Source organism: Onychostoma macrolepis, chromosome 19 (assembly GCF_012432095.1).
Source record: "Onychostoma macrolepis isolate SWU-2019 chromosome 19, ASM1243209v1, whole genome shotgun sequence".
In the NCBI taxonomy this organism is placed as follows: Eukaryota; Metazoa; Chordata; class Actinopteri; order Cypriniformes; family Cyprinidae; genus Onychostoma; species Onychostoma macrolepis.
In genome coordinates, this window is record NC_081173.1 from 3,660,600 (window position 1) to 3,683,420 (window position 22,821).

The 22,821-nt window shown below is 41.7% G+C and overlaps 1 pseudogene; it reads left to right on the forward strand.

Moving 5' to 3' along the window:
• LOC131526388 (tripartite motif-containing protein 16-like) overlaps positions 1–13,484 on the forward strand; it is a 39,559-nt pseudogene extending 26,075 nt beyond the window's left edge.
• Positions 13,485–22,821: the final 9,337 nt, after the last annotated feature.

Below are 22,821 nucleotides of genomic sequence, written 5' to 3' on the forward strand. Positions count from 1 at the left end.
ATGCGGCCCACTGGCTGGGGCCTGATTCCTCTGTCGACCAGGAGCTGGGTACAAGAAGATCCCCATTGCCGCTGAGTCTTCAAGTGTCTCGTTCGTACTGTCACGGGTAATGAGGAACGAAGACTCAAGTGCTGGCAAAGGAATCTTCTTTATTTACAAATTATAAAAATAAACACAAACACAACTGAAACCACCCCGAAGGGGAAAAAGCCAGAATAAACAAGCACTGAAAACAAAACACACACGAGGCACACGGTAGACATAAGTCACAGGCATTACCTGGCACAAAAGTGAGACGAACGAGAGCAGAACAGAAAACACAGGGAGCTTAAGAAGGGACAGCAGTCAGGAACACAGCTGGGGCAAATGAAACAATAATGAGGTGAGTGGAGTTTGGGGAATTGAATCCGGGAGACAGTGACCTCTGGTGGTGAGAGGGAGCATCGTGGACCCGGATTCATGACAATGGAGAGCACCAAAGAGTGTAACTTCTCCTCTCAATAATGCATCATGAGACAGTAAATCTTTATTCACATATCATTATTGAATTATGTGTTTTAAGTGGGCAGCTAAACACTGCATTAGTGAAGAATAAGCTGATAAAAAACAGTTTTTAATTAATTTTTTTAAATTTTCTAGGCAGTCATGTTTTGGAAGTTTGAACAAGAGACTGTGTGAACTTTTACCGAATATGCATCTCATTATACTATGTCTTTAATATTTTATTTCTGGTTTATTAATTGTTATTCCTGTAGAGTCTTCAGTCTCTCTCAGCTCCTCCTGAATCTACAGAAAACATCTCTGTCTGTTTTCTCTTTTCTTTTGATGGTGTGAGAGAATCTGTCTGTCAGCTGAGACACAAACTGGAAGATTTCTGCAAAGAGGAGATGAAAAAGATATCTGGTAAAATATTATAGATTCATCTGCTCTCTGTAATGAGCTACACATAATATAATATCATGTAGAAAATCTTACAGCATGTTAGAAAGCACACATACACACACATATACAAACCCGATTCCAAAAAGTTGGGACACTGTACAAATTGTGAATAAAAAAAGGAATGCAATAATTTACAAATCTCATAAACTTATATTTTATTCACAATAGAATATAGATAACATATCAAATGTTGAAAGTGAGACATTTTGAAATGTCATGCCAAATATTGGCTCATTTTGGATTTCATGAGAGCTACACATTCCAAAAAAGTTGGGACAGGTAGCAATAAGAGGCCGGAAAAGTTAAATGTACATATAAGGAACAGCTGGAGGACCAATTTGCAACTTATTAGGTCAATTGGCAACATGATTGGGTATAAAAAGAGCCTTTCAGAGTGGCAGTGTCTCTCAGAAGTCAATATGGGAAGAGGATCACCAATTCCCCCAATGCTGCAGCGAAAAATTATGGAGCAATATCAGAAAGGACTTTCTCAGAGAAAATTTGCAAAGAGTTTGAAGTTATCATCATCTACAGTGCATAATATCATCCAAAGATTCAGAGAATCTGGAACAATCTCTGTGCGTAAGGGTCAAGGACAGGAAAACCATACTGGATGCCCGTGATCTTCAGGCCCTTAGACGGCATTGCATCACATACAGGAATGCTACTGTAATGGAAATCACAACATGGGCTCAGGAATACTTTCAGAAAACATTGTCGGTGAACACAATCCACCGTGCCATTTGCCGTTGCCGACTAAAACTCCATAGGTCAAAAAAGAAGCCATATCTAAACATCCAGAAGCGCAGGCGTTTTCTCTGGGCCAAGGCTCATTTAAAATGGACTGTGGCAAAGTGGAAAACTGTTCTGTGGTCAGACAAATCAAAATTTGAAGTTCTTTTTGGAAAACTGGGACGCCATGTCATCCGGACTAAAGAGGACAAGGACAACCCAAGTTGTTATCAGCGCTCAGTTCAGAAGCCTGCATCTCTGATGGTATGGGGTTGCATGAGTGCGTGTGGCATGGGCAGCTTACACATCTGGAAAGGCACCATCAATGCTGAAAGGTATATCCAAGTTCTAGAACAACATATGCTCCCATCCAGACATCGTCTCTTTCAGGGAAGACCTTGCATTTTCCAACATGACAATGCCAGACCACATACTGCATCAATTACAACATAATGGCTGCGTAGAAGACGGATCCGGTTACTGAAATGGCCAGCCTGCAGTCCAGATCTTTCACCCATAGAAAACATTTGGCGCATCATAAAGAGAAAGATGCAACAAAGAAGACCTAAGACAGTTGAGCAACTAGAAGCCTGTATAAGACAAGAATGGGACAACATTCCTATTCCTAAACTTGAGCAACTTGTCTCCTCAGTCCCCAGACGTTTGCAGACTGTTATAAAAAGAAGAGGGGATGCCACACAGTGGTAAACATGGCCTTGTCCCAACTTTTTTGAGATGTGTTGATGCCATGAAATTTAAAATCAACTTATTTTTCCCTTAAAATGATACATTTTCTCAGTTTAAACATTTGATATGTCATCTATGTTGCATTCTGAATAAAATATTGAAATTTGAAACTTCCACATCATTGCATTCTGTTTTTATTCACAATTTGTACAGTGTCCCAACTTTTTTGGAATCGGGTTTGTGTGTATATATATGTATGTATATATAGGCTATAATATACAGGATCTCTTTGAATGAGATTTACAGTTTGTATCTGTCATTTTCACAGAAACTGACTGTAACATTGTTCTCAGGACCAGAGAGGACTTCCTAAAATGTAAGTCACTAACAAACACAATGACACACACTAAGATACTTCATCTAGAATGTCTCTGGTTACGTAACCTCGGTTCCCTGAAAGAAGGGAACGAGACATTGCGTAGCTCACACTATGGGGGTTATCTCCCTCCTTCCTCAAATACAGAAGCCTGATTGCATCGCGTCGGTAAATCTTACTGTTGATTGACATTTGAGTGCTCGAGCTAGAGGTGGAGCACATCTGCTATATGACGCCCAGCGTCATTAACTCCGAATCTTTCGACTGTTCGAATGGTGCAGTGCACGCAATGTCTTGTTCCCTCCTTTCAAGGAACTGAGGTTTACATTCATAACCCTAGACTATCAAGTTGGTCTCTCTACATTGCATAGCTCATGCTATGGGAAACGTATACAGTCCCACTGAGTTGTATCCCCCACATCCAGTGAGAAGAGCATAATGAACCAGACTCGACTGCATCATTACTAGGTCACTCAGGGCACAAACAAATGCCCTCCAGCTCAAGCGAGCGGGACTAAGCACAGGAAGACAAAACTACATATAGACTGGCCGCAGTGGCGCTGGTGCCACCTACATATGCAGCATATACAACTTGCGACATAACCGAGAGAATAAACACAGAATCCTCGTCCTTACTGCTGTCGGGTAAATATCCTGAATCGACATTCCTTTAGCCCAAGCCCACGACGAAGCCACTTTTCTTGTGGAGTGGGCATGTAATCCCCACGTACAAGACTTATTCTTAGAAGCATACGCCAACACAATCGCTTCTACAATCCAATGTGACAGCCACTGTTTCGATACCAGCAGCCCTTTAGTGCGGTTCCCCGACAGACAAACAGCTTCTCTGCCAGTCTGAAATGACTAGTCCTATCCAGATAAGCTCACAGACCATGGACTCAGCATAGTGGATGTGGCACTGACTCCGAATCCTGAAGAGCAAACGCTTGCACTCATCCTTACCGAACTCCATACAAGCAGTGTTCGTAGACAGTCACTTACCCTCTTACCACACGCTAAAGCGGGTAAAATCACCGTCTTGAATGAGAGAGGACTCAACTCTGCTGTATGCAGCGGTAAAAAGGGTGGCTCAGAGAGTGCACTACGCACCAGAGACAGATCCCAAACTGATACCAGTTGACAGTGAGAGGGGTACAACCACCGTGCTCCTCTTAGAAATCCCATCACCAAATGATGCTTTCTGACTGAACGATCATCGATGGGCAAGCGAAAAGCTCAAATAGCAGCCACCTATACCACATATATCAAGTAGATGGCATGCATCCAGAATCCAAGCAGTCCTCCAGAAACGATGACAGACACATCACAGCCGGCTGGATCCTTGTTTCTTGTCGTTCACCATGGAATAAAAACCTTCCATTTCAAATTATATAGATTTCTGTTCGAAGGAACTCTTTCTTCTGCGATTGTATACAAGACTCGCTGGGATACATTTAGCACTCATGCCTTGCGCTGACCTGCCAAATATGCAGGTTCCATAGCTCCGGCCATACTGAGCCCTTCGTCTGAGATGAGAGATACTCCGCAACGGAATCAGCCACGGGGGAGCCATTAGAAGCTCCACCAACTACAGAAACCTTGGCTGGTTGGCTCAATTCAGTGTAACCAAGAGCACAGTCTCTCTTTCCTCTCTGAGCTTGTGCAGCACAAGAGACATAATCTTCACTGGAGGAAGAGCATACTTGTGCTTCCTAGGCAAGAGACTCGAAAGAGTGTCCCCCTCCAGGGGCTTGTTCAGCAGTGAGAAGAACAGCTGGCAATGCACGTTCTTCTCTGAGGCAAACAAGTCGATCTCCACAGGCTCCAGACCAGCTGAATAGTTTGCGGATGCAGCCTCCACTCCCTGTGAACTGGGCTGCTTCTGGACAGCATGTCTGCACCGCAGTTCTGACTGCTGGGAACATGTACTGCTCGAATCGACAGAAGTTTCTGTCTGTCAAAAGAGGAAATGCTCCAGCTTTTGTAGAGAGCGTGAATAAATTTCTCCATGATGGTTGATATAGGACACCACCATCGTGTTGTCTGTCCAAACCAGGAAGTTGATCCTTTATGACTGGAAGAAAGCATTGCAAAGCTAAAAATACTGCCTTCAGTTCTAGGCAGTTTATATGCCACTTTTCTTGTGCCCTCGTCCAAGTGCTGTAAGCTGGTCTGCCATCGCAAAGGGCTCCCCAGCCTGTCAATGACACATCTGTAGTGACAGTTTTCCTGCTGACCACTCTGCTCATCGAGACCCCCTGCTCGTACATCCTCTTGTTGAACCAGGGGGCTAGCGTCCCCATGCATCCGCAAGTCACACCACATCACTGCCATAAGCCCCGACATTCTGTGAAAGCACTTCAGAATCCTCACTCTCCCCGGTTTGAGTGAGGTGAGAGTGCTGATCAGGGACTGTATTAATTCCTGAGAGAGATGCGCTCTCATCGATCGCAAGTCCAAATTCATTCCTAAAAATGCGATGTTCTGCGTGGGGCAAAGCCCGCTCTTTTGAACACTGATTGTCAGTCCTATACACTTCAGATGCTCTAGAACAGTGATGGGCAAACTTGGCCCTTCCAGGGCACTTTCCTGCATAGATTTGATCCAACCCTGATAAAACTCACCTGCCTGTATCCTTCTAGTAGTCTTGAAGACAATGATTAGCTGGTTCAGGTGCGTTTTGTGGTTTTCAAGCACGTCCCGCGACTTGGTTATAACAAGCCAATCGTCCAGATAATTCAAGGAAGTAGCGACTGTAAAGGCTGCTCTCCATATGATGTCTTCTGCACCGACTGACACACCGGTGTGTGCCGGTGGAGCTCTCATGTTTAGATTGAGAGAGCACACGGGGCTTGCGCACTACAGAGTGCCGTTACGAAAACAGGACTCTGTTTATAAAATCCACGTTCAAAATCGCAGCTGAATCGCATTCGATTTTGAACGCAATATTGCCTAGCTTGTCAGTGAACTAGGGCTATGTGTAGTAAATGCCGCTCCATCTGAGAGCAGGTGATAGCTATTTATTTACTGACGTGATGCGCGTGACAATCGCATGCGATTAATTGCACAGCCCTACTGCCCATACAGTGGCCAATTCCTAGGGCTGTCTTCTTAGTGGCCCTGAGCACCAAGTTGGTGACTGAGCACAGTTTTTTGAAGGTAGCAGAGTCCGGCCCCTCCTCATCCAGTGTCTGTAGCATCTTGGCTTGGAAAGCCTGGAGAACGTCCATCGTATGAATCACAGAGACCGCTTGGCTGGCTGCCATGTAAGCTTTGTCACCGATGTGGCTTGTGGTGCGACACGGCTTAGATGGAAGCGATGGTGAGGATTTCCACCCACGTGCAGTTGGACAAAGGTGTGCGGTGACTGCCTCCTCAATGGGCGGTGGCATAGAGTAACCCAAGTGGTCGGCTCCATTGACAGAGGAAAGCATACGTAATCCTGCGGCTTGGGCTCAGGCCGAATCGGGGGAGCACCAAGACTAAGAGATCCCCTTGTGTACTTCAGGGGAAAGGGAGCAGGTCTCTGGGTGGATGCAACATAGCAGCCCGACTGCAGATACCGCATACCCAACCAAATCATAAATCCTGGACAGCCTCAGAAAGGATCCTTATCAGCTCCTCATTGACTGGGGCTGGAGGCTCGCATGCCTTTGATGCTTGCTTCGTAAAATTGAAAGATTCTGAGTTAATGACACTGGGCGCTGACCTATATAGTAGATGGCTCCACCCCTAGCTTGAGCAATCAAATGTCATTGGCCGGTAAAATTTACCAGCGCGATGCTGTCGAGTTGACGTGGTCTTTCGCCAGAAAGTCGTGTATGCTTAAGGTTGAAAATAAATTATTTATTTTATAGTGAATATAAAATATAGTGAATATAAAATATAGTGGATTGAACGGCGCCCGCTCAATCCACTCAGCGCTTTGCTTTTCAGTTCACGCACATCAGCTATAAAGGCATTAATACTGAATGTTTAACATTATTCATTGCATACATCTGCTTCGTAGACATCCTTAATCTCTAATAACTCCATTCTGCTGCATGTTGTCCTGTTTCTTTGTCTGAATATGGCACTTATCACATGCTGTGAGGTATCGGCGCTTGGTATCGGGGCATTTTAACGAGTATGAGTACAGGAGCTCAGCAGCATCCTTATTATCAAAATATTCATCTGATGGATGTGACAGACCTGACTGAGTTGATACATCTGATGGTGGTGACGAAAACCTGAATTTGTAGTCATTTTAGCAATCAAATACATTAAATCAATCAATTACTGTATTAAAAACAAATACAACAAACAGTGAGTATGTTATTGTTTATAAAGCTTTTATTCAAGATTCACATTTATGTATTTTGATATATCATTGGAAGACAAATGATCTATTTTCTTTCATCTCAGAACAGTATGTCTGCTGTGCATCTGCTATGGTAACACGGTAACTTTTAAAAACAGTTAAATGAACAAATAAAACAATTAGTTGTTACCTCTATCCACTTAAATTCACCAGGATCTTAATATTCACATTTAAACATCTTAACAAATGATCCAAAATTATCAGAACACATATGATCAGAATACAAACAAACTGTCTGTAAACATATGTTTTATCCAGTGTTATGTGTTCCCTCAGCTTTAAGTTCTCTGAATCTTAGGTTCCTTCAACCATAACTCAGGCGCGCAGATGGCACTAGGGACAGGGGGGACATGACCCCCCCAGATTCGTAGTGACCCGATCTGTCCCCCTCACTGTTTCTATGAAAGGCGACTTCGGTAAACAGAGGATTAATCAGGGTTTCCTCTATGTACATTAGCTTAAGTAGTGGCCCGGCCCGCCACTCCTTAAATGTGCACTAAGCGATTTTTGAAAAATGCTTTTGACTGCAGTGCCTGACAGAGTCCCAAAACCCACTTACAGCCAATCAGCAGTAAGGGGGCGTGTCTTGTACTCATAGAGAGAAGAGAGCGCTCAATTTTTTGTGATCAACTTTTTATTTTTCCCAACTCAACAAAACAACATCTACTCAAACAAACAACAGGGAGGGGGGAACAACAGACACACCATCAAAAAACAGAATTCACGAGTCCATAGACTGACAACAATTGGACATTCCCAAAACATGTGGAGAAAAGTACCTGCTGATACAGTGTTACAGACATGACAGTTATAGGTCGACTGCAGTTTCATTTTAAACCTCTTGTAAGGAGTTATGTATGAGAGCGCTCAATTTGAGTGCACAGGACAGATATTAGCAGATCAACTATAGATAGAGGGAGATGGCAGATAAAAAAAAAAAAAAAGAGGAAAATATCAGAGAAACAAAACATTAAAAAGAAGGGTTATGATCAGGCAAGAGGTAAGACCCGCGTAAATATCGGAGCAGCGTTCCAGAAGTGGAGAGACAACTTATCCGTGTTGGCTTTCGCTTGAATATGCTTGTGTGTCATCTTTGCTTGTTTCCGCGATTGTCGTTGTCATGGTTGTGTACATACCCCCGGATATAAATGTATATTGTACTGTATATAAATTGCGGGCATCAGGGAGACGCTATTATGCCTGACATTGAAACTGCTTTTGAATGCACGATCGCTTTTTAGTTTCACTTTCACTTTCGAGATTCACGATTGCACGTACTCTGTTTTTACTATGGAGCGGCAGTACTTACCACACATTTTACAACATTAGATTGTCAGTGGTGCTCAGGATCTTCAAATCATTCGCCATCGTCCTCAGTCATCTCTCCTTACTCTGTTTATGTCACGGTTGTGGTTGTAGCAAAAGGCGCATGACAATGGAGTAGATGAAAAGGAGAAAATTAAATCAAGACAAAGAAGAAGACGAAACTGAAGGCTTATAAGGACTAGGAAACAAAGGAGCAAACAAGATGATTAATTAACACAGGTGATCAGAATGAACGAAGATTAACTAATGATAACAGGAAATACTAAACAAGGGCAAAACGGCACAAAACAGAAACACACACGTGACAGTTTATGTGGTAAGTGAAACTTTATGTAGGCTACTGTAATGTAACAGGCTACCGATAGCAATCGTTATTTGTTTCCGTGCCTTTGTTTCCGTCCCCCACTGGTAACCATACTGATCGTATACTATCGTCTATGACAGAGCTGGTGATTTTTCCGGACTGAAAAAAATTGGATTGCTGACAGCTTGGTCCCCCCCAGTTGAAAAATCCCATCTGCGCCCCTGCCATAACTCTGCTAGAAGTGATGACTATCAATCCACAAAAGCAATATATGCTGAATAGTATATTTAGTATTCAAGGATTATTAGAACAATTAAACCCTATTTTATATTTAAAAATATGACTTGAAAACCACAAAATATGATGACTTCGCATTGAATGTCAACTCCATCACTGGCCCCTCGTCAGACAGAAAATCTGATGTTGGTGACATCTGACAGTGTTGACAAATTTGGCATTTCATTAACAAAACAAATGGAGTTCATGTAGTAGCCATTTTTTTCTGTTGATGCTAGATGCTAATAGAACCTGCTTCAGGAGAATAAAATTGTCATGATCCGGCCCAGGGCCTTCCACTCATCAGCCACACGAGGTCGCTCTCGCAGCACATGGACATTGCACTACACCCCATATTATATTCCCCAGCCGGCACTGCATTTGCTATTCACACTATCTCCCAGTCATACCTGCAGCTCATCAACATTCACACCTGCACCACATTTACGGACCTGAATATAAACCACTCGCACGGTCTATTCCGGCGCGATGTCTTGATTTGCTGTCTTTCTATCCCGAGTGTTCGTCCCTGTTTACCTTATCTAGTTTCCGTGTGGCTACCCTGACCTTGGACTGTTTCTCGTTTTTTGACCATTTTCTGCCTGCCCTGACCTCAGCCTGGATATCGTTTCTGCCTCTGCCTAGCCCTAAGTATTGACTCTGTTTTATGTTTACCTGTGTTCAATAAAACCTGCAAATGGATCCGCACGCCTCTGTCTTGTCTGTTACAAAAATGATCTAAACATTTCAAATAATAAACTGGTTTTGACATATCATGGTTGTGACACAGGAAATATTAACATTAGGATTTAAAATATATATAACTATGAAACTTACCAGAGCCTGTCTGATGTTGATGTAGTCTGCAGAGGTGGAATGTGGTAAGGGGGTCATTTAGAGTGACAGCTGCCCCTGATATTCCCTGATTTTTTTAAATTATATATTGAATGTCTGACGGTGCCCAGATAGCAGACGTATGTCTGCAAGATGTCTGTTAAAGATCTCTTGATCTGGAAAGCATCTGCTGTCTATAAACGTCTGACAGACGTCTGTAAGATGTCAGTTTTACATACATTCTAAATCATAAACATCTTAAAGACATCTAATAGACGTCTATTTGACATCTAAAAGGAGACGTCCTATAGAGCGTATTGCAGATGAGCAAACACCTAAAAATACATCTTGCAGATGTAAATGCAGACGTCAAATAGACGTCTCAGAGATGTATGTGTGCTATCAGGGTGTTGACAAAAAATGGGAACACAACTTTGAAACCTTATGAAACACGCATGTGTCATTGAAAAACAAACTTGCTTTAATATGAGATATTATTAAGTGTTGCTTTTAATAAAACATGCTCTTTTTCACCATTAAAACACATTTTTATACATTTTATAGCATATGAATGAGTGAACCCTTCTCTGTGAAAACATTGTTTTAGATGTAGTGAGAAGACAATAAGTGTCTAATATAATAATGATAAAATTAAATTGATGGGGATAATTGTATTAAACACATTCTATTATTAATCCCTCAAAACATTTACAATTGACCGTTCGCAAAGACCCGCACTCCTTAGTTACTGTTGCTATCCCCGACAAACAATGCTACTCTCACACTACACATCATGTTCTCATGCAGTAAAAAATACATCGCAGAATAAAGAGGAAACTGACAATGTGCAGACAGACAATGCAGACAGGTTACTTCTGACATGAAACAAGGTCTCAGGACTCTCAGCTTTCAAATTTTGTCATTTTTAAAGAAATTCAAACAATAAATACCGTTTTGTGGCTCTTCAATGTATCGTGACAGATCACTATATTGCCTCAGTTCAAACACGTGAACCGATCGTCTTTTCATATTTACGTAAAGCACGAAATAAACATGAATAAACATCAGAAAGTATTTTATTTCAACCGCGGAACACACCATTTTGAGTTTAAGTTCATCGAAGTTAATCTACTCTCCTGTCTGATTTGTGGTTAAGGCTAGAAGGGATACAGCTGCGGCTACTGGGCATGCGAATTTACATATTTTCCGAGCCAACAATATAATGTGAAACCTATGAAAATGGTTTAAAAAAGCACATGGCGCCATAGTTTTATCACTTTAGAGTGCCGCAATGACCGTCTTTTTGCAGTAAAGGACCTGTCATAGTTTAATGCATGGGAAAATGAAATGAAGCGACGCGAGGAGAGCTGGATTGAAAACAGATGAGCACACGTGCATATAAAGCTCCCGCGAAGTTCACGGGATTGTGTCCACACGTTTTAACATCATTTTATTATTTAACTTAAGCGCTGCAAGCCATGCATGCAGCGCACATTTTCTGGTACACAAAACAAGTATTTAAAAGAATTCCTTTAGCTTATTGCCATCACTGTGGCAGCCAACAACAGCACAGCTTAAACCTCTGCACATTTTTATACTTAGTTATATTGAAAAGTTTCAATTCAGTCCATCTTTTAACCCCATTTTAACGTGGATTTCTATGGAGACCAACTGTAGATGTTGGGCAAGATGACGGATACAGTGGCGGCACATGATATCCGCGTTCTGATTGGTCAAATCGCCTGTCAATCAAGCTCCCTGCGAACAGTCAATTGAAATTATTTTAATTTTTAAACCTATTAGCAGTTACAGTTGTTGGACATGTTTTCTCCCATGTCTCAAGAATCAGTCATATATATATATATATATATATATATAACTTTTCACGAGTTTGAGTTTGGTTAATGGTAAACAAACTTGGCTTGGTGTCCGTAATGGAGGCTCGAACCCGAGGCTCGGCTTGAGTGCCGAGTTCAACCCCCCATACGGTACTACCTAGAGGGAGAAAAACAGAAATAGAGGAGGAGATGGGGAGATGGAGGGATGCCGAAAGAATTGACACTGGGACAGTGCAATGAGAGTTGCTTATATAGGCTCGCAATGATGATTGACAGGACTGAATGATTAGCAAACCTACGTTTGGAACTTTATTTAAAAATGTTATACAATACAGATGACTAATTAATTCTTTCAACTTTAAATTAAAATAAAAAAGTTATGGCCTAATGGTTAGAGAGTCTGACTTGTAAAGGTCACCCCCAACTGCTCCCCAGGCGCCGAAGCAAGAATGGCTGCTCACTGCTCAGGTTGAGTTTACAGTGTGTGTGCGTGTGTTTGTTCACTACTCACTTCTGTGTGTGCACTTGGATGGGTTAAATGCAGAGCGCAAAAATTCCAAGTATTGGACACCATATTTGGCCACACATCACATCACTTTGTCACTTTAAACTCCTGAATTTATTTGTATTTTTTATATATATAATTAATTTTATTTTTAGCTTTTGTCTTTAATTTAGATTGAAGTTGAGATAGGTGGGAAAGTGAGGAGATAGAGTTAATAGATAGAGAGTCAAACTTGTGTGCAATTTAAAATTCATAACTCCTATTTTCTCCATCAGATTCCCATCAGATCACTCTGGATCCAAACACTGCACATAAACTCCTCCGGCTCTCTGACTGGAAGGATCAGGTGACTTTCACTAGCAAACTCCAGCCGTATCCTGATCATCCAGACAGATTTGATGTTTATCCTCAGGTGTTGTGTAGAGAGAGTGTGACTGACGCTGTTACTGGGAGCTTGAGTGGAGTGGGAGTAATGTGTGTATATCAGTGTCATATAAGAGCATCAGCAGGAAGGGATCTGGTAATAAGTGTTTCTTTGGGTATAATAATCAGTCCTGGAGTTTATCCTGCTCTCCCTCCAGTTTCTCATTCTGGCACAATAACAAAGAGACTAAACTCCCTGTTCCCTCCAGCTACAGGAGAATAGGAGTGTATGTGGATCTCAGTGCAGGAACTCTGTCCTTCTACAGCATCTCTGACACAATGAACCTCATCCACACAGTCCAGACCACATTCACCCAGCCGCTCTTTCCTGGGTTTTATGTTTGGGGAACAGTGGATCTCTATAATTACACAATTGCAGATGATTCTGAAATATAATACCAATTATGTTGTCGAATCACATCTTTAAGCTGCATGATAAATCAGCAACCATGAGATGTTATAGTATCTCAAGGAAAATAAAAATTTTTTGAAAGAGAATTGAAAGAGAGTGACAGCTCGTTGTTATATTTGTTCTTCCATTAACAAAAACAGATCAGTCTTTAATCCTTGATAGATATCTGCGGTGAAGATAATATTCACAGCAATATTTACATCACTATAATACACTGACATGAGAAAACTCTTCAACTCTATTTAGAGTGTAAAGTAAATGTGTTCAGATAAAACACACACAAACATTCACACACTCATACCTGTATATGTGGTTCACGGGGACTCTTCATTGGTTTTTCTACTGTACAAATTGTATTTGCTATCCCCTTGCCCAAACCCTACCCCTCGCACAAAACTACAGGCATTTTTTGAATTTCAAAAACACTGCCTATGTTTTTTTTTTAAGGACACAGTAAGGGTGAATCTCAGTTCTCTGTCTTACCCCTTCCCCTTAGTTTTGCACGTTCACGTGAGAGTAAGGGCTATCCCAATTCTCGTTTTGATCGAGGGGTAGGGCTAAGGGGAAGTGCTTGCAAACAAAACGCTTGGTTTTAAGGGGTATCTACCACGTTCCCTTAGCCCTACCCCTCGATCAAAACGAGAATTGGGATAGCCCTTACTCTCACATGAACGTGCAAAACTAAGGGGAAGGGGTAAGACAGAGAATTGGGATTCACCCTAAGTATGCTCATAAACCATGTTTACGTTGTATCACCCATGTCTGTATACACATTTGTATCCTCATAAACCATGTATTCAAGCAGTTATGTCCATATTCTCTGTGTGCTTCTATGTTCTTCTATGTTGCTTTTGTTCCTCCTGCTGTCTGCTTGACAGCCTCATGAGTGCCACTTGATTCCTGTTCCAGCTCATAAAGTGGAGTACAAAGGAACCCAGAGAATTCCAGTCCAGGGAGAGAGACGGAGTCTTTCCTCTTTGAGAGACACTACCATCTTCTGCCATGTCAAAAGTAGAAATACCCAGCATCTCTTGCAAACAAAATACATTTTAAATACTGTCATGTGAAAAGTAGAAAATAATAACTTGCATCTCCTCTAAAGAAATGTTTTAAATAATGAATATAAATAGAACACTGCTGATTAAGAGAAGGAGCAGGGTAGGGCATCTTGTCCTGTCTGGTTCTTACTGGCCATTCACACAGAACACGTCTTCTAAAACCACAAGACGCAGCGCTTGGTTTAAAAAAATAATAAAGTGCAGCACAGACAAAGCCACTAGAAGGCCAGCCTACAGCCTTTTGCCAAAAAAGCGTGACGGTTAATGCTAACGCTTCCGCTTTGACAGTACATGGGAAAGGAGACCAGAGGTGTATTTTTTATTTTATTTTTTTTTTAATGAATGTCAGTGGAGGAGAGGCTTCAGTACGTAGAATAAACAGTTTTTTAGAGGAAACAGCTTATAATTTAATGAATCGACAGCCTATCGGCTAATCTTCAACATGTTTTACAAACAATACTTTTGGATTGAACAATTTTTGAACAAAAAGAGTTTTTGTTCTTTTTTGCTGTCACTGACTTTTTGCGACAGGTGGGATTCAGCTTATGACACTTCTCATTCATTCCTATGGTATCTGTAAATGGCAACTGAGTGTCGCACAACTCTGACTGAAATTCAATTACGTCAAGGCTGTAATGTGATTGGTTATTAAGGCACGTGTAATCCAAGTTAGCTGTTACACTTTCTCCAATAGTAAGTGATACAGACCCTCTCATAGGAAGACAATCTCTGGCACAGAATGCCTACTCCGCCATGTTGCTGTCAACTACAAAAGTTACCATGAAAATGTATTCCTTCACACAAACATATTGTAATAAACTTTTCCCCTACTGTGAAACCATGTACGTATATGCCTGTGTTCATTTATTTTATATATGATAGTGATGCCTTTTATTTTTGGTTTGTTTTACTCTTGTGTGTTTTATTTAAGGCTGTCTCTATAGGCTATGTTTCATCATTTTTAATTTTAGGTTGTACATAGATGGCGCCAATAAAGTGTTTAATTTGCAAACCGCCATTTCACGAGTTCGCACTAATAGACACATAATAGAATTTAGCAAATAGTAAGCATATTTGATGTGCTGTCTTGAAGGAGGGCTCCGAGCTCGGAATATAGCCCGAACCCAGAGAACTCCCCCCAGTATAGGATGAGAATATACTGGGGTGGAGGAGGGATGCCGGAAAACTGTCATGGGACATGGGTCATGAGTTGGATGTGTATACATATCATGCTAAGACAAGCTCCACCTGTGCTGAATTGGTTGATTATCTGATCATGCTCCTCCCGAATCTTGTTAATAAGACATCATTAAAAGAAGAAGATGAAATGCAAACAGGGTGTAAACATTGTTTTCAGAGGAGTGCTCTGCCCTAAATTTGACACGCCCCAAAGCAGTGGCATGGGAGAATTACATCAGTTAGAGGTTCTGAATTTTGGTTTCGATTTCTTTTCGATTAATCATCTAGCCCTATTCTATTATGCTATCCTTTTAATTTTATTTTTTTTAGAACGATGTTTTCTCCTGTGTTTCATTAGAGAGTGAGTCAGCTAATTGTTGTTATTATTTTTAAAATTTATTTTATTTTTATTTTGGGGGGGTAGGTAAGTTAGTCTTTAAAAACCCTCTAGTAAGACTACTCTTTTATTTTGGCCTTTCCCCTCCTGAAGCCTTTGTTTGTTTACATCCCACAATTTATATAATAAAACTATTTTCTGTTTTATTTGAAATCTGGGGCCGTATGTATAAAGCCGCTCAGAGTAAAATTTTAATCTTAAGTGTATGTCAAAATTCTAAGAATGACGTAATTTTACTCATTCCTAGACTTAAGAATAAGAGTGATTCATAAATGTTCCTAAGTGTTAAAAAGGGGTCATATAATGCCACATGCACTTTTACAAATAGTTTGAACTGAAATGTGTGTTGGCAGTGTGTGTACACAACCACCCTATAATGATAAAAATCCACCCAGTGTTTTTTTTAATCTACTAAAATCTTTACCCCTTTCTCAAATCGAGCCAATCTCTGTGTGACGTTACACAGACAGGCCCCTCCCACGATAGTTTGATTGACAGTAGACTGCACAGACTGCACTGGTGTCTTACCTCAGACCCGCCCTGAGTGAGCTGTCATCAGTTGTTTCACCGCCGGAGCAGATGTAGACAAGAATGGCTCCTAAGCGATTGAGGTGTTTTGTTGTTGGATGGAATAATGAACATAGCAGTAGTCATTTACTCCCGACATCTGAGCAGCTGAAGAGGATTAGGTTTGGTTCTGAAGGGAATGTGCCCTCAATCTAATGGTACCTAAATGCGTCTATGGCTTAGTTCACACAGCAGGTCTTAATGCTCAGATCAGATTTTTTGCTGAAATCCGATTTTTTTGCGCTGTTGTTCACATTGTCATTTAAATGTGACTGCCATCAGTCTCATGTGTGAACCGTATACGGCCCTGAAGTGACCCGCATGCAGAGAAGAAGACGTGACGTCAGACGCAGCGCACTGTGTTTGCGCAAATAAAAATGGATGCTGCTCGTGTTAGCACGTGTTTAGCAATTTTTAAGTTAATGTGCAATCAGAGCCTAAATAACGAAGTGATAAGAAGAAGAATATTAAGAAGAAGGAGAGCACGATTTCCTCCAGCACAGAATTGTGACGTCTGTCGCATTTCAATGATGTAAAAATCGCATGAAATGCGATATGGCCGTTCAGACAGAAGTCGCATTGCAAAACATCAGATATGTATCCGATTTAGGACCACATATGAAAGTGGCCTGGGCCTGATTTGAAAAAATCGGATTTGTGCTGTTCAGACTGTCATAAGAAAATCAGATATGGGTCACATTTGGGCAAAAAGTCGGATTTAGGCCACTTTAGCCTGCAGTGTGAACTAAGCCTATGTTCGCGCGAATCATTCGTGATCCAGCTTCACCTCCAGAAGAAGTGAATACAAGGTTTTTTAAATGAATCTTTGCAAATCGCCTTTTCTAATAATGTTTCACAATGAATGCGGCTAAAGCAGGGACGATTCTAGGATTTTCATTTTAGGGGGCCTCAGCCCCCAATGAGGGTATAATAATAAAAAATAAATATTTACATTTGTACAAAAATTGTAGAACCGTTCTACATAAATTCGATTCAAACAATAAAAAATATATTTTTAAAAATTAATACAAAACACACACACACACACAATGTTTCAATCTCTGTCAATCACTCTGATATGCGATTAAAATGAGTGCACTGACTGAGTGCTGTCGGTCACTGTCTTTAATCATTTCTATGCATAACTGTATGGTAGTTAATGCCACATGCACTGTTATATTATGTTCTATATTGAAAGCTAAATTTTCAAATGAAAATAGCAATAACGTGATCGTTTTATAAAGTATGCGTTCATATGTGTTAAGGGCTTTCGCTGAAGGAAACAGCTGTGGTGTGATGAGTGGTGAATGCAGCGAAAACTTTACAGTAGATTGGAAACCGATTGCTCTCCCATGACTTTTTGTAAACTGTATTTATGACAAAGAACTGCATAGATGTAGATATTATAACAATCTATCGATAAACACACACCTTGTCCTCTCCTCTGCGCCACCGTAGTCTGTGGATTGAAGAACGCGCAGAAAGATGGGGAGGAGCCGAAGTCTGCTGCCGTTTTCATTTGAAATTTAAAGGGGAAGAATCGCAAGATTTTTAGGGGGGCTGAGCAGAAATTTAGGGGTGCTAAAGCCCCCCTAAAAATGGCCTAGCGACGCCCATGGGCTAAAGTAAACAGTCCCTCAGAGAGCAGCTCGGAAGAGAGGGGCGGAGTCAGCAGAGCTCATTCACATTTAAAGGAGAATGACACAATACGGCTTGCTCTGACAAGAGCTGTTTTTGACAGGGTGAAAAAGGTGCTTTTTACGCTACCGATGAAAATTTTTTTGAGCTGGAGCGGAGTGATTATTAAATGCTCAGAGCGTGGAGGGGAAATTGTTGCCGCTCCACTCCGCTCACATACTCTGAATGAGGTGTATGATTGCATACTCTGCAAGTGGGGGCTCGTCCGGTATTTGAACCCGGGACCTCTCGCGCTCCAGAGAGAATCATACCCCGAGACACACAGGCAGTGGTGTGCACAGGGGGGCATCACTGACAGTAAAGTGCCCTTCAAAGTGCCCACTTTGGCTCAAAATGAGCAGTTAACATCATTTCACTAATATCATCAGCAGAAAGTGTGAACAAGCACTAGTCAGATGAAATGATAATTAAACTGTTTTTGAGTATTTCTTTGTTGCACAATGCACATTTCTTGCCTAAATGTTTTAATATCACTATTAATAAGGATTGTATCTCTGCATAATATATCAGTCTTTAAATGCAAGAGACCTGAAGTGTTCCACTTTAGCACAAATCAAATATTCTTCAGTATATCTTTAGTCAGACCTCAGCACTACTTCCGCACAATTAAAGAGCACAAAATTAGTGGTTCCAATTTAGCAGACTTTAAGCATACCAGTTTAGTATACCAAAAGTACAATTGCACTGTATTTTTATTAAGCACATAAATATGTAAATGTATTTGTAGTATATTTAGCACAAAATAATCTATTTCAAATACAGTTTAGTATTTTTTTTTTTTCATTAGAGCAGCTAACATTGCTTTGCATCAAAATGGCCTCAATGAAAGGAAATTGTTGCAAAGAATATTTCACATGAAAGGTCCATTTAAAGGTCACACAGTCCTATGTTTGCATGCCCAAATTTTGCTTCAATCAGACTGAATTCATTCCGATTGATGAAACTGAATGTTGTGTTTAAATTGAACACTAAATAAAGTGATTGAGTTGCTGTGTGTGTTGTTTATATGTCACAAGCTTCAAATAAAATTCGGTTTTTGACATGCACACACTGCACGCATATAGACTTTACTGCTGTTTGCGCATAATAACATTCTCCTAAACTGTTTCTTTATTTGTTTTAAACAGAAGGATTCATATTTATCCATTTTTGGCCATAACTTGGTGAAAATGAGCATATAAACCCCTGTGTAGTGCAGCTTATAGTTCAGTCATGACAACTCTCAGAGTGATAATTTCAACCAGCATTTATTGGCATGGGCATGAAATATACATAAGCTTGATTTTGGCGGACGAGATCTGCTACACTGCTGCTGCTGCTGCTGTAGAGCAAAAACAATAAATAGTTCAGCTTAGTCAAAATAATGAAGGATGGCTGCTGCAAGAAATGTAGAACCCCCTAGCAGATCTCTACAGGTGGCGCTGGGGAGGAGGAGTGGTAACATAAGCTTTCATAACCACACAACATGCCGAACACTGGCTAGGATACAATATATATGCTTGCGTAGATTTGGAAGTACTCCTGATTGGCTGGTGCTACAGTGTTGAATGAACCAATTAGTGATTAGTTAGAGTTTTTATCACGCAGTAAATTGCCCCTCTCCATGCCCAAAACCAGTCATCTGTGGTTGAGAATCGGAAACAAGGATTGGTGGGACAATGTCCTGCTCCATTTCACAGTTGCATAGTGAAAGGAGTTTTATAATGACAGGACATGCATTTATATGATGTTTTATTAACAAAGTTTGGGAGGAGCAGATAATTAACCTAATTAATATGAGGAGAACAATCAGTAATCAACCCAGTTAACAAGATAAGAGGCATGTATATATACACAGAAGACTTGCCTCTTTTCCTGGAGAGTTTTCCAGCATCCCTCCCCCACCCCTTCTCCGCACTTACAACTATTCCTGTCCTAACCTGTAGGGGGGGTACTCTGGGGCCCTCCCCTCGGACAGCACGCCAAATATGCATAAATATTATTCTGTTTATTATATGTAAGTGTGAACTCGTGAAACAACACTTTATTCAAACGGAAAAGCTACTCGTTCCGCACATTAAGGTCAGAGTCACAACACAAAAGGGAACAAAAAAGGCTCTGTTCATTAGGGGAATTTATTCAAAATAAAGACAACAAAGTGAGGAGGAAAAATAGTCAGGAAAACAAAACAAACGAGAGCGCAACTGGACCACTGCTGAAAACGCCGCCTGCAGCAATCTGGCAATTACTTCTTATAGGCCCGCTCAGACCGTCCACAGGTATACGGGATCTATGCACAAAATGACACACAAAAAAAATTATAACTCTTCCAACCCCTAGAGGGCGGGCAAATCATTACAAGATAGACAAATAATTTTAAAGAGAAAAGAAATCCAATTAAAACTACACACATAACAGCGCATCATACGTCATTGTGCTATTTCTACGTCATTGCACATGCGCAGTCATTTCAGTTTCAGTTTTCAATCCGATCTGGCATTTACATGCGCTCTCAATTGTATTAGAAAAGGAATAAACCACCCCTTTCAATCCGGCCGAAATTTTGTCCAGATTGAGCTCAATTGGATCGATTAAGTGTCAAACTCATTTTCATTGAGGGCCACTTCAACATTATGGCTGCCATCAAAGGGCCGGTTGTAACTGTAAGACTGTGCAAATGTTACTACTCCTAAACATATTATTAAATAACTGCCTGTTAATTTTATTATTACTTTTTTAATTTACAAATATTGCATATGCATTTGCATAGATGTAAAAATATGGTATTGGTCTGTTATTTTAACAAATCCTTTTAATTTATCAGGTTAAGAAATCCAAATTACGCCATAAATCAAAGTAAATAAAGACAAGTATCATCAAACACAGGTCATAGCATTAACTTCGTTAAAAACTTTTTTTGTTACATTTATGGTAGAACAAATGTCAGGACTGGGACTCAAACCCAGGTCCCCGGAGCCATAATCTGATTTCCAAGAGCAAAAACAAAAGGTCTTAGCATACAATCCCCAACCAAATCTGGTCTGTGACAAAAAGAGGACAACATAAATAGGGAAACAAAACTAGTCAGAGCTGGAACTAATAATCCTAATTAGCAGAGACAAGGAAACTCAGGGAAAATAGCGCCATCAAGTGGTGAATCTACGGCAAAACAGCACAAAACCTGACAGGACCCCCCCTCCTAGGAACGGCTCCTGATGTTCCCTGCAGTTCGGCCCCCTTCACATGCTCTAAACTCTTGAATCAATTCAGGATCCAGGATGTCCCTGGCGGGAACCCAGGAGTGCTCCTCAGGACCATAGACCTCCCAGTCCACAAGATACTTCCGGGACCCCCAAACTTGACGAACATCCAGTATCCTGCGGACTGTAAACACGGGCCAACCCCCAATGACCCGAGAAGGAGGAGGAGGCTTTACCTGGGGCAACAAAGGGACATAAAACAGGTTTTAGTAGAGATACATGAAAAGTGGGATTAATCTTAAGTGAAGGGGGTAAAGTTAAACGATAAGTGACTGGGTTTACTCTCCTAGCTATCTTGAAGGGTCCGATGAACTTCTGACTCAGCTTGTGGGACTACACCCTGAGCGGAAGGTTCCTAGTGGAAAGCCAGACCCATTGCCCAACACGCAGAGAAGGTGCTGGTCTGCGTCTCCGGTTAGCCTGGGTCTGGTGCTGGCCAGAGGTCTGGAGAAGTTTTGCACGGACAGTTCTCCAGATCCGTCTACAGCACAAAATATGAGTTTGGACTGAGGGCACCGCCACTTAAGAGAGTAGGGGAATAGCCAAACTGGCACTCAAAAGGTGAACGGCCGGTAGATGATGAGCGAAGGGTATTATGAGCATACTCCGCCCAAATCAGGTAAGAGGACTAGGACGAGGGGTTGCTGCCTACCATGCATCTCAGGGTAGACTCGTGATCCTGCTTGACTCTCTCTGTCCATTGGATTCTGGATGAAAGCCTGAGGATAAACTAACTTTAGTCCCCAGAGACTGACAGAAGGCTCGCCAAAACCGGGACGAGAACTGGGGTCCCGGGTCAGACACGATGTCTAGAGGGATGCCAAACACTCGAAATACGTGGGTAGTGATGAGCTCAGCAGTCTCTTTGGCGGAGGGGAGTTTAGGTAGGGGAATGAACCGGGCGGCCTTGGAAAAGCGGTCGACAATTACGAATATAGTAGTATTGCCTTGACCTTGAGGGGGTAGGTGTGACATCTTGCTCTGACTGCACATGGGGCAGGCTTTGACAAAGGCTGTAACATCAGTTTTAACTGCAGGCCACCAAAAGCGCCTTTGCAGAAACTCAAGTGTGCGTGAGATCCCAGGATGACAGGAAAACGAGGACGTGTGAGCCCACTGGAGAACCCGGAGCTCGAACAGACTTGGGGACGTACAAACGGTTCTCTGGGCCTCCTCCAGGATCTGGTTCTCGTGTTTGGGCTTGACGTACCGTGGTCTCCAAAGCCCAACGCACTGGGGCAACGATTCTGGCTGCGGGAATAATTGGGCCTGGGGCATCTTCTCGGGACACATTGGCATAGACTCGAGATAGTGTATCGGGCTTAAGGTTCTTAGACCCCAGTCGAAAAGAGAGGATAAAATCGAACAGGTTTTTAAAAAAGTGACCACCGAGCCTAGCAAGGGTTTAGACGCTTGGCCTGCTGGATGTACTACAGGTTCTTGTGATCAGTCAGCACCTGGAATGGGTGTTTGGCCCCCTCAAGCCAGTGCCCCCACTCCTCCAGGGTTAACTTAACAGCCAACAATTCCCGGTCCCCCACGTAGTAATTCCTCTCAGTAGGGCTAAGCCTATGGGACAAAAATGCACATGGGTGCAGCCTGTCATTCTTTCCTCTCTGGGAGAGAACAGCTCCAATGCCAACGTCCGGAGCATCCACCTCTACAATA